The following is a 16138-nucleotide window of genomic DNA, read 5'->3' as shown; positions in this document are numbered from 1 at the left end:
TGGGTGAGGCTGGAACCTCTCTGCGCTGCCTCAGTTTACCCATCTGTGACATGGAGGGTTGGCCTGAAGCTCTGGGGGGGGGTCCCCTCAGAGACCTGACAGCCCCTCCCTCCGTGAGCTGTGTGATCTTGGGTGAGGCTGGAACCGCCCTGCGCTGCCTCAGTTTACCCATCTGTTACATGTGGGGTTGGCCTGAAGCTCTAGGGGGGTCCCCTCAGAGACCTGACAGCCCCTCCCCCCGTGAGCTGTGTGATCTTGGGTAAGGCTGGAACCGCCCTGCGCTGCCTCAGTTTACCCATCTGTTACATGTGGGGTTGGCCTGAAGCTCTGTGGGGGGGTCCCCTCAGAGACCTGACAGCCCCTCCCCCCATGAGCTGTGTGATCTTGGGTGAGGCTGGAACCTCTCTGCGCTGCCTCGGTTTACCCATCTGTGACATGGAGGGTTGACTGATTTGTTCACTAGTTTCGGGTCTGGCATTCTGTGTAAAGCGTAGACCTGGGTTAGAATCCTGGCAGAGGGTGTGACCTTGGGCCAGTCCATGCCATTGCCTCTCTGCGCTGCCTCAGTTTCCTCCTCCCAGCTCTTTGCACTGAGATCCCTTTTAGCCCTGACGTCCTGTCTTCCACCTGTGTGCTTTCACCGGAGTCCCACACCTTCCCTCAGTAAAATGGGAGCGGAAAACGGAGGTTTCTAAAACCTGGTCTGGATTAGGAATCTGGCCGCAGTCTAGCCCAGCCCCTGGCTCGTAGTAGGTCAGCACTTTGTTGACTGACTGACTGGTGGTGCGGTAGGGTGGATGTGGCTGCTTCCTGGCCGTGAGACCTCGGGCGAATCAGCTTAGTTCTTTGGGCCTCAGTTTCTTCATTTGTGAAATGAGTGGAATGGACCAACTAGATGGCCCCGAGGCCGCTGCTCTCTGAGTTTTTCTTCTTCTGCCAAGCAGGTCTTGAGTTTGAGGATTCTGTGGCCCCTTTCCTTCTGGGAGGGCCGTGCTGCCACTGATGGGTGCTCAGCGTTGGGCAGATCACTTACCCTTTGGAATAGGCAGTCTTTAGAGGCCGTGTACATGTCCGGCTGCTGGGGGCCTGGGTGACCTCCACATAGTCCCCGCTCCACTCTGTGCAGTGGGAAGGGAGAGCCCTGGCCTTGGGGGCCTCTGGCTGCTGCCCCCCCTTAACTCGCTGTGTGTCGCTGGCCAGTGTGCGGCCCCCTCCCCTCTCGGGCCCCTGCTGGCTCGTGTTCGCTGGGTGCCTTGGCTCTCCCGCTTAGTGGCTGCCTGTGTCTCGGGCTCCTTCCAGCGGTGCTCGTTTGGAGTCAGAATCTTGGTCCTGCTGCCCAGTAGTTCTGTGATCCGGGCCAAGCCGCTTTCTGAACTCTACTTTCCTCATTTGCAAAATGAAGAGTGTAGGTGAATTCTTTTATTTTTAAGAAAGAAATATTTTTATTTAAAAATTTTTTAATTCAGTTTTATTTTCATCCTCTGATTCTTTCTCCAATCTCCCCCTGCCTCCATAGAGAAAGCAAGAAAAACAAAACCTGGTACGGGCATGAATAGTCAGAAAGCAAACCGAATTCCCACATCAGCCCCATTCCCCCTCCCCACATACTTGTGCCTCCGTGTGCGCCGGGTCCATCAGGCAGCACGTTTCCTGACGAGGCCTCTGGAGTGCTGGCTGACCATCGTGTTGGTCAGAGTTGTTGTGGGCTAGGTGGTTTCTGTGGGCCCTTCCTTGAGTGTGGTCTGATTAGGGGAGAGAGCGCTGAGTGTGGAGTCAGGAGGGACTGACTCCCGGCCCTGGCCCAGGATCGTGCCCATAGCCAGCACTTGGGTTGAGTTGGATGTAATAGCATTTAAATCTCAGTTCAGGCACTTAGTGTCTGTGTGACCTTGGACAAGGCCCTTATCCTTTCTGGGCCTCAGTTTTCTCCTGTCTAAATGAAGGGCCTTCTTTGAAGCCCCCCAGCAGCTCACACACTGGGTGTTGTGTTTCCCAGGATTCCTTAACCTTGGTGCTCTCCCTCTGAGACCAGCCCCCAGTTTCTTCTGTCCATGGCTTGTTGCTCCCCAGGGGTCTGCACGTTGTCTCCTCCGTTAGACTGGGAGCTCCTTGAGGGCAGGGACTGTCTCTTGCCCTTCTTTGTATCCCCCATCTTTAGCACAGTGCCTGGCACATAGTAGGGGCTTCCTAAATGCTCACTGACTGGCTGACTGGCCCTGGTGCAGATCTGAAGGTGGATGGAGGCCAGGGAGGGTCAGGTGCAGAAAAGCGGGTGAGGATGTGCATTGAGCCCAGGCACTCCATTAGGCCGTGGGGGGACCGGTGCAGCGGCCTCGTCCTGCTGGCAGCGGTCAGTCCTGCGCCTCTGCTTGCCTAAGCTTGTCATGGGAACCAGGGCCCAAGAGGAGGCCGGAGAACAGTCGTTCCTGTCACTTCTGATGGTTGGGCCTCACGGTCCGTTCCTGGAGCGCTTTACCTGAAAAGCAACATGGTGGGCCTCTCTTCCTCTCATCCACTGGCCTGGGGCAGGTGCTGGGCTGTGCACCAAGGCTACACATAGGCCCTGGCCCCCGAGCTCTCCGGGGTACCCAGGAAAGCACAGAGAGAGGACAGGCCAGGGCCAAAGAAGTGCCTCCTCGATCCCTGGTGCTGTGCGAGGGACACATAGTCCTCAAAGAGCTAGGTGGTGCAGTGGTTAGAGCACCAGGCCTGGGGTCAAGAAGACTCACCTACCTCCCTGAGTCCAAATCTGGCCTCATACACTCAGTAGCTGGGTGACCCTGGGCAAGTCACTTCACCCTGTTAGCCTCAGCTTCCTCATGTGTAAAAGGAGCTGGAGAGGGAAATGGCAAAGCACTCCAGTGTCTCTGCCAAGAAAACCCCGAATGGGGTCACGAAGAGTTGGACGTGACTGAACAATGACTGCACATGAACACTCAGAGCTTACGTTGTTCTGAGGGTTGGGACACGTACGTCTTTGTAGAGGATATATACAAAGCAGACACAAGGTGGCCTTGGACAGGAAAGCCTTCTCAGTCAGGCAGGCCAAGGAAAGCCTCCTGCAGAAGGTGCTGCCTGAGCTGAGTCTGGAAGGAAACCAGGAAGCCAAGACCGCAGGTAAAGATGGCCGAGGCACCAGAATGGAAGAGGGAGCGTTTTGTGTGGGGAACAGGAAGGAGTGCAGTTGGATTGGAATGTAGACTTTGTGGGGGAAATAGCACGAAAGCAGGCCAGAAAGGTTGGTTGGCTCCCGATTCTGAAAGGCAGGGCAGCGACCTGGTCATACCTAGGCTTTGGGAATAGCAGTTAGGTGGCCATGGGGGCAAGAGGGGAGAGCCTGGAGCCCGGCCCATTAGCAGGCGGTGCAGGAGGAGGGGACTAGAAAGAAGGGGCGGATACAGGAGATGCCAAAGTAGAGTCAGGGAAATGTGGCAGCTAATTGGCTGTGACGGGGAACAAGAATGACTCCTCAGTTGTGAACCCGAGGGATGGGGAGAATGGGGGCATCCCTGACTGAAAGTGATGGGGCACATTTAGAGGGGAAAGAGAATACACTCTGAGAGAGACTAATAACATGGTGACACGATAGGGCCCAGAGGAGCCCAGAACTCCACAAACACCCTAGTGAAGCAGTTAATCAGTACACAGTAAGCTCCTACTATGTGCTTGGCAGCATGTCAAGTGCTGGGGATATAAAAAGAGGCAAAAATCAGTCTCTGCCCTCAAGGAGCTTACAGGCGAAAGGGAAAGACAACATGCAAACAGGTATGTGCAAATGAGCAGTATATAGGAGAAAAAGGAAGTAATGAACAGAGGGAAGGCCCTGGAATTAAGGGGGGGCTGGGGCAGCTGGGATTTTAGGTGGGACTTGAGGAAGCCGGTGGTCAGTGGTCAGAGCACAGGAGGACAGCCAGAGAGAATGCCCTGAGCTGAGTGATGGAGGTGAATCTTAAGAATGTACCAGTGAAAACGGAATAAGGACAATGACCTACGAACTCCTCCCCCCAGCCCAGGGGTACACAGAGAGACTACCAGAGAATTGCAGAAAAGATGAGCTGGGGCTGGTGGAAAGCCCCAGGCAGAGCCTAGCACAGGGTGATCCTGGAGTTCTTTGACAAGAGCCCATCATGAGCACATCCCCAGGGCCTAGCAGCAGGAGAGGAGCCCTAGGCAAAGCACTGCTCAGGGGTGACCCAGAGCCCTGTGGCAAGAGGTAGGCCCTGCAGAGCTCAGTGAGGTGTCCTGGGCAGAACTCAGTGTGATGGTGGCCCTGGAGTCTCCATAACAGCCGGAGAAAAAAGGCCTCAGAGGCAGAGCCACCGGGAGCTTTGGCCAAGAGTGGGAAGTAGGCATCCCCATGTCAGCCTGGCCCCCGGGCATCCTGGACCTGAACCACAGCAGGAGACAAGGCCTTGCACGTGACCCTTGGAACCAGCCAGGGCCTGGCCATGCTACTCAGGAGGCAGGTCTGGATCTTGACCCAAGCTCAGGCTTCCCCGAGCTCACCCGATTGCAAATGTTCACATATTAGTGGAGGTAAAACACACATTAAGCTCTTGCTGTGTGTCAGGCCTTGTGGGAAGAGCTTTCCACACTGCATGTTTGATTCTTACAGTCCTGTGAAGTAGATGCTATTATTACCATATTTTATTTTTCCACAGATGGGGAAGCTGAGGCTTCTCTTTCTCCTGAGGAGAGGGTAAATGACTTGCCCAGGGTCACACAATTAGGACGTATGTGAGGCTGAATTTGAACTCAGGTTTTCCTGACTCCATGCCCGTGCTCTGTGCACTGCCCCACCTAGCTGCCTCTTTTCAGAGCCCTCATCTCTGAAAGGGTCGTAGAGCGGGTAAATATGACAGACAGAGGGTTTGTGAGTGGTTTTCTTCTGTTTGGGTGGTCTGAGAAGAAGACAGAAACGGAAGACAGTAGGAACTCTGCGGAGCAAGAAAGGGACGGAAATCCCTATTGTGAGGGAGTGTTTAAATCTGGAGGAAGCAGACAGTGGGAGGAATAGGCATCCCATGAACCTCACTGGCATCCGAACCAGATGAAGAAAGAGGAATTAAAATAACGTGTACACCCAGATTGCGGTATAGAAACACATTCAGCTCCGAAGGGATACAGGGAGAAAAAGGGAGACAAGGGAGAGGGAGGGATTTGAGAGACAGACTGTTGCAGTGCTGGCAAGACGAGTGGGAAGGAAGCATTAAAAGAAAATGAAGGAAGGAAGAATAAAAACCTGGCATCAGAGGGGGAAAAGGGGAAGAGAAGAGCTGCAACAAGTAGAGAGCAGGCCATTTCTCTTCTAGATCACAAATGTCAGGCTCGCTTCTTTGACCGTATTCTTGTTTGTGAAGGGCGGGGTAGGGTAGGAGAAAAAAAGAATGAGGAGAGGATAGAGGAAAACATGCAATTAACGATCAGCGCTGTGGCTAGGGTGAACTCGAATGGTAGAATGGAGTAGAAAGCAGAATTCAGCAATTGGACACGTACCAGAGCATGCAGGGAGCAAAACGGTTCATAGAGTGCCAGATCAGAAGCTAGAGCAAGACCTGTTCTATTTCAGCTGAATTCACATGAGATTCAAATTCAGATGAGTCTACAATAAATATAGGTGTGATAATAAAGAGATACACAAGGAAATTACATTCTGATTAAAGGCTCCAAAGATAATGAATCGCTATCTGTACTTTAATACAGACCCACCAAATAGTGTAACATTTAATTTAAAGGAAAAGTCGGTCACAACAGAGGGAGAAATAGATAGTAGAACTATAATAGTGAGGAACCGAATATTCCTTTCAGACCAAGACAAATCTAACTAAAAATGAACACAGTTAAAGACCTAAATAAAACTTTAGGAAGTTGGAAATGATAGCTCTCTGGCAGTTACTGAATAAGAATAGAAAAGAATCTGTATACTTCTAAGCCATATGTGGCACTTTTACAAATATTCAGGTATAAAAACACCAGTCGAAAAGCAGAAGTATGAAACATGTCATCTACTCATCACAATGCAATAGAAGTTACATTCAATGAAAGACTTTTGGAGAAAGAATTAATTGGAAACTAAATAATAGTTATAAATAACTGGTGGGTCAAAGAACAAGTTGTAGAAACAATAAAAAATGTCATTCAAGGAGATCACTATAACATAATGAGACAACATGCCAAAATTTATGGGATGTAGCCATAGTAGTAATTACAGGAAAATGTATATTTCTAAATGTTTTTGTCAACAAAAAGAGAGGAGAAATCATTTAATTGGGGACGTAACTAAAAAACTTGAACAGCAAATAAGAAACCCCAACTAAATAACAAAGGAGAAATTTTGAAATCTAAACAAGAGTTTAATAGAATTGAAAGTAAAAGAGTTCCATTGAATTAATAAAACTAATAAAATAGGTAAGCGGGTAGCCAATTAGATTTTGAAAAAGAAGAAAACCAACTTGTTTCTATCAAAAATTAAAAAGAGGATTTAACAGCAGTTGAAGAGGAAATAAAGAAATTGTCAGACTCTTTTACCTTATTGTATCCTAATAAAACTGATAAACTCAATCAAATGAATGAATACTTTCAAAAATATCAGTTAGCTAGAATAACAAAAGAAGAAATATGCTGTTTTACACTGTGTCAGGAAAAAAAAAAAAAGATTAAGCCATAAATGAAATCCCAGGAAGAAAAACTTCAGGAACAGCTGGATTTACGAGTGGATTCTGTCAGACATTCAAAGAACAATCCTAATATTACATAAATTGTTGAAATAATAGGAAAAGAAGAGGCCCTTCAAGTCTTTGTCTTCATGCTTAAACCAGGAGGACAAAGGAGAGAAAAAAAACTGTAGGCCGCTATTACTAACGAACATTCATGCAGAAATTTTAAACACAATGTTAGCGAATGGGCTGTAGCAGCATGTTAGATGGCGCACGTGACCCAGAGTATCTGGCTGCTTCTCAGTCTGCTTTGCTGGATCTTCATCATATTTGCTTTTCTATTAGATGATGACAAATACTGTGGTAAATGATAAATGTACTGCAAGTTCAGTTGCATGTATTGCTTCATTTTAGACAATGTTCAGAGATTCAGTTCAATTCATGACTGTTAACTGGGGGTGCCCCCCCCCCCAGAGCTCTGTCCTCACTAATCTCATTAGCTCCTGTGGTTTCAACGGTCATCTCTGTGCTAATAATTCTTGAGTCTACTTGTTATTGCTGTTCAGTCATTTTTCAGTGGTGCCTGACTCTTCATGACCCCATTTGGGGTTTTCTTGGCAGAAATACTGGAGTGCTTTGCCGTTTCCTTCTCCAGCCCATTTTACAGATGAGGAAACTGAGACCAACAGGGTGAAGTAACTTGCCAGTAAATCTGGTGCTCTTTATCATTTCCAAGAGCAAATATAAAATCTTCTGGCATTCAAAGCCCTTCATAACCTATCCCCTGCTTCACTTCACCTTTCCAGTCTTCTTGAACTTTACACTCCCTCTCTCATGTACTCTTCAGTCCGGTGACCCTGCCTTCTTGCTGTTCCTTGTATAAAACACTTCATCTCCTGACTCTGGGTATTTTCACAGGCTGACCCTATGCCTGCAGTGGTCTCCCTTCTCACCTGTGCTTCCTGGCTTCCTTCAGGTCCCAGCTAAAATCCTGCCTTCTATAGGAAGCCTTTCCTTAATTCTAGTGCCTTCCCTCTATTGATTTTCTCTAACTTATCCTGATTATTTCACAATTATCCTATATAATTCAGTAGTTCCCAGAGTGGGTAATACTGCCCCCTGGGGAGAGCTGGAACAGAGGAGGTGGGGATGGGGAGGTGGGGTAGTAGCTCCAGGTGCAATTGGGCACTCACTCTGAGACTTCTTTCCTCATTTGTAAGATTTCCAGGGGGGTGCTGAGTAATTTTTTCTTTAAGGGGGCGGTAGGCCAAATAAGTTTGGGAGCCTCTGCTATATATAGTGTCTATGTAGTTTTTTGCATGTTGTCTCCCCCATTAGACTGTGAACTCTTTGAGAACAGGGACTGTCTTTTGCTTTTCTTTGTTATCCACAGTGCTTAGGATCGTGCTTGACACTTAATAAATATTTATTACTGCCTGAAATAATAAAAATCACAGAATTATATCAGTAGATGTTGAAATAGGGTTTTGACAAAATCTACACCCATATTCATTAAACACACACACACACACACACACACACACAGACACACACGAAAGCATAGGAATAAATGGTTCTTTCCTTAGCAATATCTATCTTAAATCATAGGCAAACATATAATGTAATAGAGAAGAGTTAGAGGCCTTTCTGGTGAGATTAAGGATATGGCAAGGATGCCCATCATCACTTCTACTGTTTTCACATAGTTCTAGATAATCAGCTGTAACAATATGAGGGGAAAGAAAAGTTGAGGGAGTAGGTATAGGTGAAGAGGAACAGAATTTACTTAGAAAACCCTGGAGAGCCAACAAAAACTTAGTGAAACAATAAGTACAGCCAAGTTGCAGGATAGAAAGTAGGTTCACAGTGTTGCTCTATAAGAAGTGATGAAGGAAGTTGCTTCAGAACAACCTTCTGTGAGAGAACAGTCTACGTAGTAATAGCAGTATTGTAAAAAACAATCGACTGGGGAAGTTGAGCGGCTCTGGTCAGCACCGTGACCCTCCACAGTTCCAGGATTCGTCACCTCCAGATAGAGTGCCCCTTCCCTGGGGGCGCAAATTGAAGCACATTTGCTTTTCTTTGGCTGTGGCTAATGTGGGGTGAGGGGAGTGTAGGTTATGGTGAAGAATAGGGTTAGGAGTCATTAGGCCTAGAGAAGGATGGGATGTTAGAAGATCATGGTCAGATAAATTCAGAGTTCACAGAAGGAGGAGCAATCATGAGTGATGCCAGGATCGGGGGAGGACCATCTCTGTGTATACCTGAGGAGGCATGGGTAATTTAGTAAACTGAGGAACTGGGAGATTGGGGTATTTGGGGGAGCACCAAACGGCTGCTGGTGTCTCCTGCAGCGAGAGAGGGAGGTGGGATAGAGAGGAGGTTTGTGAGCCGGCTCAGCAAGAGCATTCTCGAGGTCAATATTGAGTATCGAGATCGTGGATCTTGAAGGAGGAGAGATTGCTGAGGGAGAGTGAGGAAGAGATAGATGAGCCTGAAGGGACCCAAGAGGAACCAGAACTCTCCCAACTGGGGTGTGGGGGGAGGAGGGAGGGCTGGGAAGGCTGTTACCAGCAAGGAGGTGGGCTTCCCCGAGTGCCAGAAGATGGAGAGGAGGAGGAGGTTAAAGATGAAATCAACTTTGTGATTTATAGGGCAGAGGTGGATGGAACCTTGCGGGGAGGGGTGCTCTTGGCTGTGATGGCTGAATGCCACTGACTGCCCTGCTCCTGGACAGGCTCCCCTCCCTTGGTTTTTACGTCCCTGCTCTCTCCCACGGATAGCCTTGCAGTCTCTGTCCCAGCCTGGATGCGTATGTCTATCCCAGGGCTCTGCACAGGGCCCTCTTCTCTCTTCCTTCTCTGGGTGATCTCAGCAGGTCCCATGAGTTCAATAATATTCTCTAGGGAGATGATTCTCCAGTTGACATCTGCAGCCCTCAGCACTGTCCTGAATTCTTCCTGTTGGGTTTGGTTGATAGGACAGGGTGACCCAAAGTCTTAATGCAGTTTTCAGCTATTAAAGCATAAAGCTGTACTAAAACTTTTGGGTCGTCTTGCATACAAGAGTGTCAGTGATTTATGTGAATTTGTTTTCTTTTTTCCCCCATTTAAAAGAAATTCCCGTTTTAATTTTATTTTCAGTTTTAAATTCCTCCCCCACCCATTGAGAAGGCAAGAAAAATAAAACCCACTACAAATATGTAGAGTCATGCAACACGGTTCTTTCCTAGGCCATTCCCCTTTCACAGGCTACACTGGCTACTCCTGCCTCTTTTGCCTCCTGGCTAAATCAGTTCAACTCTGCGCAGTATCGGAATACTCTTGTCCTGTCAGTGGATTACTTGATACACCTGCCCCCCCCCCCCCGTTCATGTGTTACTGAACAGAGATGGAGACATCAAGAAACCTCTGCCCAAATCCATCACAGATTCGTTACATCTCAGCTGGCCCTCCTGTGGCAGCGAGACAATGCCCTGTTCTACCCACCACTCATATTCTAGTCATTCCTCCAGTCTCCCCCACGTGCCTTCTGCAGAGTGCCTCCCTTGCCTGCTACTTCACCAGAGAAATCTAGGCCGGCATTAGGGAGATCCTTTCCCTTGCTTCTCCCATCACTCAGACTTCCTGCGTCATCTCCTCCCGCACCCAGATTTCACAACAAAGTGCTGCCTTTCTCATTTCTCTATGGCACCCCCATTCCTTCAGTCTTCTAATAGATTGCTCATTCTATCATCTCCCACTATCTGATCTTTGTTCAGTCTGTGGTTACCTACTGGCCCCTTCCCCGGTGCTTCCAAACATGCCCATCCCTCGTCTCCCTTGATCTGACCATGCCTCAGAGCCGGTCTGTTTGTCAAGTCTTCGCAACATGTCTCATCCACCCCCTTCTCTCCTTGGACACTGCCTAGAGTCTTTGGGCTGTTAGTCCTCAGCCTCGGGCCTGCCCTCCCCAATCCATCCTCCGAGACTGAGCTCCAGTCCCACCTTCTGCAGGAAGCCTGTCCTAGTTTCTCTCATCCCCGGTCCCTTCCCTTTCAGATTGCCTTCCTGTTACATTGTATGTCTGTCTTCATTGTACATAATTATTTTCATGTTTCCACCCCATTAGAATGTGAGCTTCCTGGAACCAGAAACCATGTTTTTGCCTTTCTTTGAATCTGCAGCACTTAGCACAATACTGGGCATGTTACAGATGCTTGTCCACCAACAGCAGGCCTCCAAGGCAGGCCTCCATGACGTTTTTTGTGCCGAGGTCCCCTTTGCTTTTCTGATAAAGCTTCAAAATCATGGTTTTCAAATGAATGAGATACATAGTATTGCAGAGGTAACCATTTCTGTGGAAATGCATTTGTAGAGAGGAAAATGCAATTATGGGTGATCTAGTGCAGGGCTTCTTAAACTTTTTCCACTCATGACCCCTTCAGTGCTTTCCCATATGGGCTAGCGACCCACAGTTTAAGAAGTGCTGGTCTAGTGGAGGGTGTAATAACTACAGTAATTTCTATTTCTGATGTATTTGCAAAGTGAATATTTCACTATAAAAAAAATTCCTTTCTTTTGTCCATCTTTTCTTTCATTAGCAATTAGGCACAGGATAGCAGAGCTTATCCCCTTGGGCTCCTTTGTTCTTTGGAACACATTCTGTTCCCTGAAAATTTAGAAATGTTAACTGATGGTTCATTACTCAAGTTTTAGAGCAACATCCACAAGATGTCCTGTGGGGTAGACAGATTTGTTTCTTTCTTTCTTTTTTTTTTTTGTTAAGGCAGTTGGGGTTAAGTGACTTGCCCAGGGTCACACAGCTAGTAAGTGTCAAGTGTTTGGTCTGGGGCTGGATTTGAACTCAGGTCCTCTTGACTTCAGGGCCGGTGCTCTATCCACTGCGCCACCTAGCAGCCCAGTGGGTTAGACAGATTTGGAAAGGGAGAGAGGGACAGTAATCAGAGACCAAGGAGAGGTCATTCGGAGATGCGGGAGAAGGACCAGCACTTGGGCCGTAGTGGTGGATGGAGGCCTGCCTTGGAAGTCAAGGCCTCGGCGTCAGCCTCACTCTGCCCTTTCTCCTTTGTGACTCTGGGCAAGTCTCTTCCTGTCTCTGGGCCTCCGCTTCCTCATCTGCCCAGATAAGGCATTTGCATTAGATGATTTCTCAAGGACGCTTTATCTTCAAATTCAGTTTTCCTATATAGAAGATGAGTGGGGAGCCTCCTCCTGGGCCTTCCAGGTGGAGTCAGTGGACAGCAAGCTCACAAAGGTGGTCCTGAAGGAGGGAAAGAGAACTAACAGTGGGGGGCCTGAAGTAGTGGTTGTGGCTTTTTCTGGAATTGCTGGTGTGTGTGTGTGTATGGTTTGTACAGATGCCTGCCTTCCCTCGCCTCAGTCTTCAGACACAGGCTTAGTTAGAGAATGGTGGAAGAATTGAAAGAGAGTCTCTGTAACCTAATCAAATGTCAAGTATTTTGTTAGTAGAAAATGGTTTGAAATTGCAGGTATAGGGGCAGCTAGGTGGTGCAGTGCATAGAGCACCGGCCTTGGGGTCAGGAGGACCTGAGTTCATATCTGGCCTCAGACACTAGCTGTGTGACCCTGGGCAAGTCACTTCAAGCTTTTGCCTCCAAAAGTGGGAAAAAGAATTTGCAGGTGTAAATAACTGATTCCAGGTGGGTATGTAGCTACTCCAGCATGTCAGGTATTCATTTACCTGGTGATCTGGGTGCCAGGAAACCACAGTGATGACTAGATGGTAGGCCTTCCCTGGAGCCATCCTCTAGTTCTGCCCGCTCCAAAGGGACTGACCACTCTCAGCAGCTATTTTTTATGTGATCTGTTTCAGCATTCAGCGCCTTGAATACATAGTACGCAAATCTCATGTTTTCCACAATGCTCCATAATGTTTCCTGGCAATTAATGATGTCAATCTGCCCAAAAAAATCTTTCTGTACTTCTTAAAAGCCAGACATCACTCTTAAATAATTTATGAAGGAATTACTAATGTATCAGGCTATTAGTAGAAGTTTTCTCCTTGCTGATCTTTTATTCAAAGGGGTAGGAACATTCCCACATGAAAGTGATCCTTTCCTCCTCGAGTTTCTCTCCGTGTTTTGTCTGGATCTCTTTTCTATACTCCTTGGTCTTTCTTGTTAGGGTTAGCTGTATCCTTGGCCTACCCGTGGGCCTCAGGAACCCCATCCCTCTCTTCTTTGTCCCTTCTGCTCCCACCACATGTATCGTGGCTGCATAAATGGTGATTGATGGAGAGAGTTAAGAAGGCCCAAGTTTGTGTGGTTCTATCATTTCCACCATTTACTAGCACTGTGATCCAGAGTAAACCAATTCAGCTTACCGAGTCATGGTCGCCTCATAGCATTTTCCTTCTCTCTCTCTCTCTGTCTCTCTCTGTTTCTCTCTCTGTCACAGACACACACACACACACACACACACACACACACAGACACACACACACACAATCTTTGGCAGGCATGCTGGATGTCGATAGATGATCTTTGGATACAGTGGTCTGTGGTTCCATTTATCAAGCAGTCTCTTAAGACTTTCACTTAGATGCTGAAGACCATCCCTCACCTTTTTTAAGGGAGAATCTTTAAGGGCGGTTGATCTACTGGGTCAAATGCAATCTTCTAACAAAAAACCAAACTGCCGTTAGACCTCAGAGTCTCTATGTATTGTTCACAGTAGTGTGATGGTGAAGAGACACGGTCTGCTGGAAAGATTTAGATGTTTTCGTTAAGGGTCACAGAGACCCTCCGTGTGTGCATAGACTACTCTCAGAAAGGTTTTGTAGAGACGAGAAACAAGGACTCTTGCTTGGTAATTGCTGATGTCTTCCAACAGTCTTTTTTGGATCTTAATGCTGTCTGTTTTCCCTTTCTTTTGGGTATCTTTTCAGCTTTTAGAGGAGTAGAAAATTGATCTGTGTCTTTAAAATAGCTTCTTCCTTTGTATATATTATTAGGTCAGGTATAACAATTCTTTCCATTTTCATGAGCATCATTTCCATTTCTTCATGTGGAGCATTGAGTCAATGAGTCAGTAAAATTTAATAAAGGCCTACTGTGTGCTAAGCACTACTCTAAGCACTGGGGATTCAAAGAAGAAAGACAACCTTTACCCTCAAAGAACGTACACAAGAGGAAGCCGGAAGTATGGGGCGGGGTCTGGGGATGGAAAAGTCCAAGTGGGGGGAATGAAGAGATGGTGGGGCTCAACGAGCTTTTTAAAATGAGTTTTGGGGGCCTTGCAGTGTGAGGGGCAGAGGACACTGACGAGGACCAGGTGAGTACCAAGACCTCCTTTACGTTTGATGATGGGGTTTCCCAATATCCCGGGTTGTTCTGGGCCCAGAGGGTCACAGTTGGTGCTGAGGAAAAGAGTTTGCCATCCTGGCAATTTCATCCTACCATTTTCACAATTTTTTGTTGTCCTTCAGTTTCATTTATAAATGTTATTAGAATGATCTGATTGACCAGGTCTTTGACAGAGGCCACAGTCTATCTAACCTGAGTCTCGGAAGCCTTTGCAGCTCAGTAGAACATGCCAAAGTTCACAGTTGAATCAGATGCGTTTGCGGACCGAGGGCAAGTCACTTTCATATATTGGCAGACTAGTGAGCGTGTTATATTTAGCCAGGAAAAAAATATCAAACTTTGGTGACTTCACTGTCGTTAATTTTCTTTCCTTTGATAGAAGTTCATCATTTAAACAAGAGTGTTACTAGAAGTAAATACAGTTTTCACAATTTCAGTAAGAGGCAAACTATGTTTGTTAATATAAAATTACTGTGGCTAGTCCCTTGAGAGTAGGATGAATGATTAGAGAGTTTCAGAATTAACTGATCAGCATTATTTATTAAGCCCCTACTACGTTCTAAGGCAGAAGTAGGGAACCTGCAGCCTCAAGGCCACATATGGCGTGCCAGGTCCTTGGGTGTGGCCTTTTGGCTGAGTCCAAGTTTTATAGAACAAATCCTTTTATTATGGGGATTTGTTTTGTGAAGTTTGGATTCAGTCAGAGGGCCACACTTGAGGACCTGGAGGGCCGTATGTGGCCTCGAGGTTACAGATTCCCCATGCCTGTTCTAGGGCGTTGGGTACAAAGACAAATATGAAACAGTCCCTGTCCTTGAAGAGCTTACATTCTGTTGGGGGAGACAGCACGTAAAAAATATACAAAATATATTCAAAGTAAAAAGACACTATGGGGGAAGCTGGGGAATCAGGAAAAGCCTCTTGTGGGAAGTGATATTTCAGCTGAACTTTGAAAGCATCCAGGGATTCTGTGAGGTAAGGAGGAGCCTGGAAGGAATTTGTTTCAGGAATGGGAAAGAGCTCATACAAAATAGTATTTCCAAATTCCTGACAAATAATTGTCTTTGGAATTTGGGAATCTAAATTCTGAGGAATTCCCAAAGTCTTCAGTTCTCTATTTTTCTCAGTCAGTAATCAGTAAACATTTATTGAGCACCTGTGGTGCTAAGTGCTGGGGTTACAAAGAAAGGTATGTTAGTCACTGCCCTCATGGAGCTCACAATCTAATGGAAGACAACACGTTAAAAAGCTGAAAAGGGAGAGGGGGCACAATGAAGTTAAAGAGATGTGAGTTTCAGAGTTGATTTCATCTTGCAGAGTGATGAGTTTTTGGAGATCATGAAATCCATGAGGTCAGCTGAGTGGGAAAAAATTTTACTTAAATGTTTTTAAATAATAATGACTGTAATAATAACTGAGCCATTTTTCTGTGATAAGGTTTATACTAAAAGTTTCAAAAGTTTTCTGGGGGAAAAGATATGACAATGAATGCATAATTTATTGTTATTGCGGCCTTCCATATTATAACAGGGCATTAAAACATCTGTTAATGAGCTGAATGATTTCCTTTATTTTTCTTTTTTTTTAAGTTTTTATTAATTTATTTTTAGTTTTCAACATTCACTTCCACAAGATTTTGAATTCCAGATTTTCTCCCCATATCTCCCTTCCTCCTACCCCAAGACAGCACGTATTCTGAATGGCCCTTCCCCTAATCTGCCCTCCCTTCTATCACCTTCCCTTCTTTTACTCCCTTCCCTTTCTATTTTCCTGTAGAGCAGGATAGATTTCTATACCCCATTGCCTGTATATCTGATTTCCCAGTTGTATGTAAAAACTATTTTTAACATTCGTTTTTAAAACTTTGAGTTCCAAATTCTCTTCCTCCCTGCCTCCCTCCCTCCTCATTGAGAAGTCAAGCAATTCCATATAGGCTATACATGTGTAGTCATGCAAAACACTTCCATAATAGTCATGTAGTGAAAGACTAACTATATTTCCCTCCATCCTAATGCGCCCCCCGTTTATTTTATTCTCTCCTTTCACCCTGACCCTCCTCAAAAGTTTTGCTTCTGTTTCCCCCCGCCCTCAATCTGCCCTCCCTACTATCATCGCTTCACCATATCCCCTTCTCCCCTGTTTTCCTGTAGGGTAA

The 16138-nt window shown here is 46.6% G+C and overlaps 1 protein-coding gene across 3 annotated transcripts in view; it reads left to right on the top strand.

Moving 5' to 3' along the window:
• PISD (phosphatidylserine decarboxylase) overlaps positions 1 to 16138 on the top strand; it is a 63118-nt gene that overhangs the window by 3905 nt on the left and 43075 nt on the right. The window lies entirely within an intron of this gene.

Source organism: Vombatus ursinus, unplaced genomic scaffold (genome assembly GCF_900497805.2).
Source record: "Vombatus ursinus unplaced genomic scaffold, bare-nosed wombat genome assembly UNPS02001287.1, whole genome shotgun sequence".
Taxonomy (NCBI): domain Eukaryota; kingdom Metazoa; phylum Chordata; class Mammalia; order Diprotodontia; family Vombatidae; genus Vombatus; species Vombatus ursinus.
This window is presented reverse-complemented; position numbering and strand designations above follow the sequence as displayed.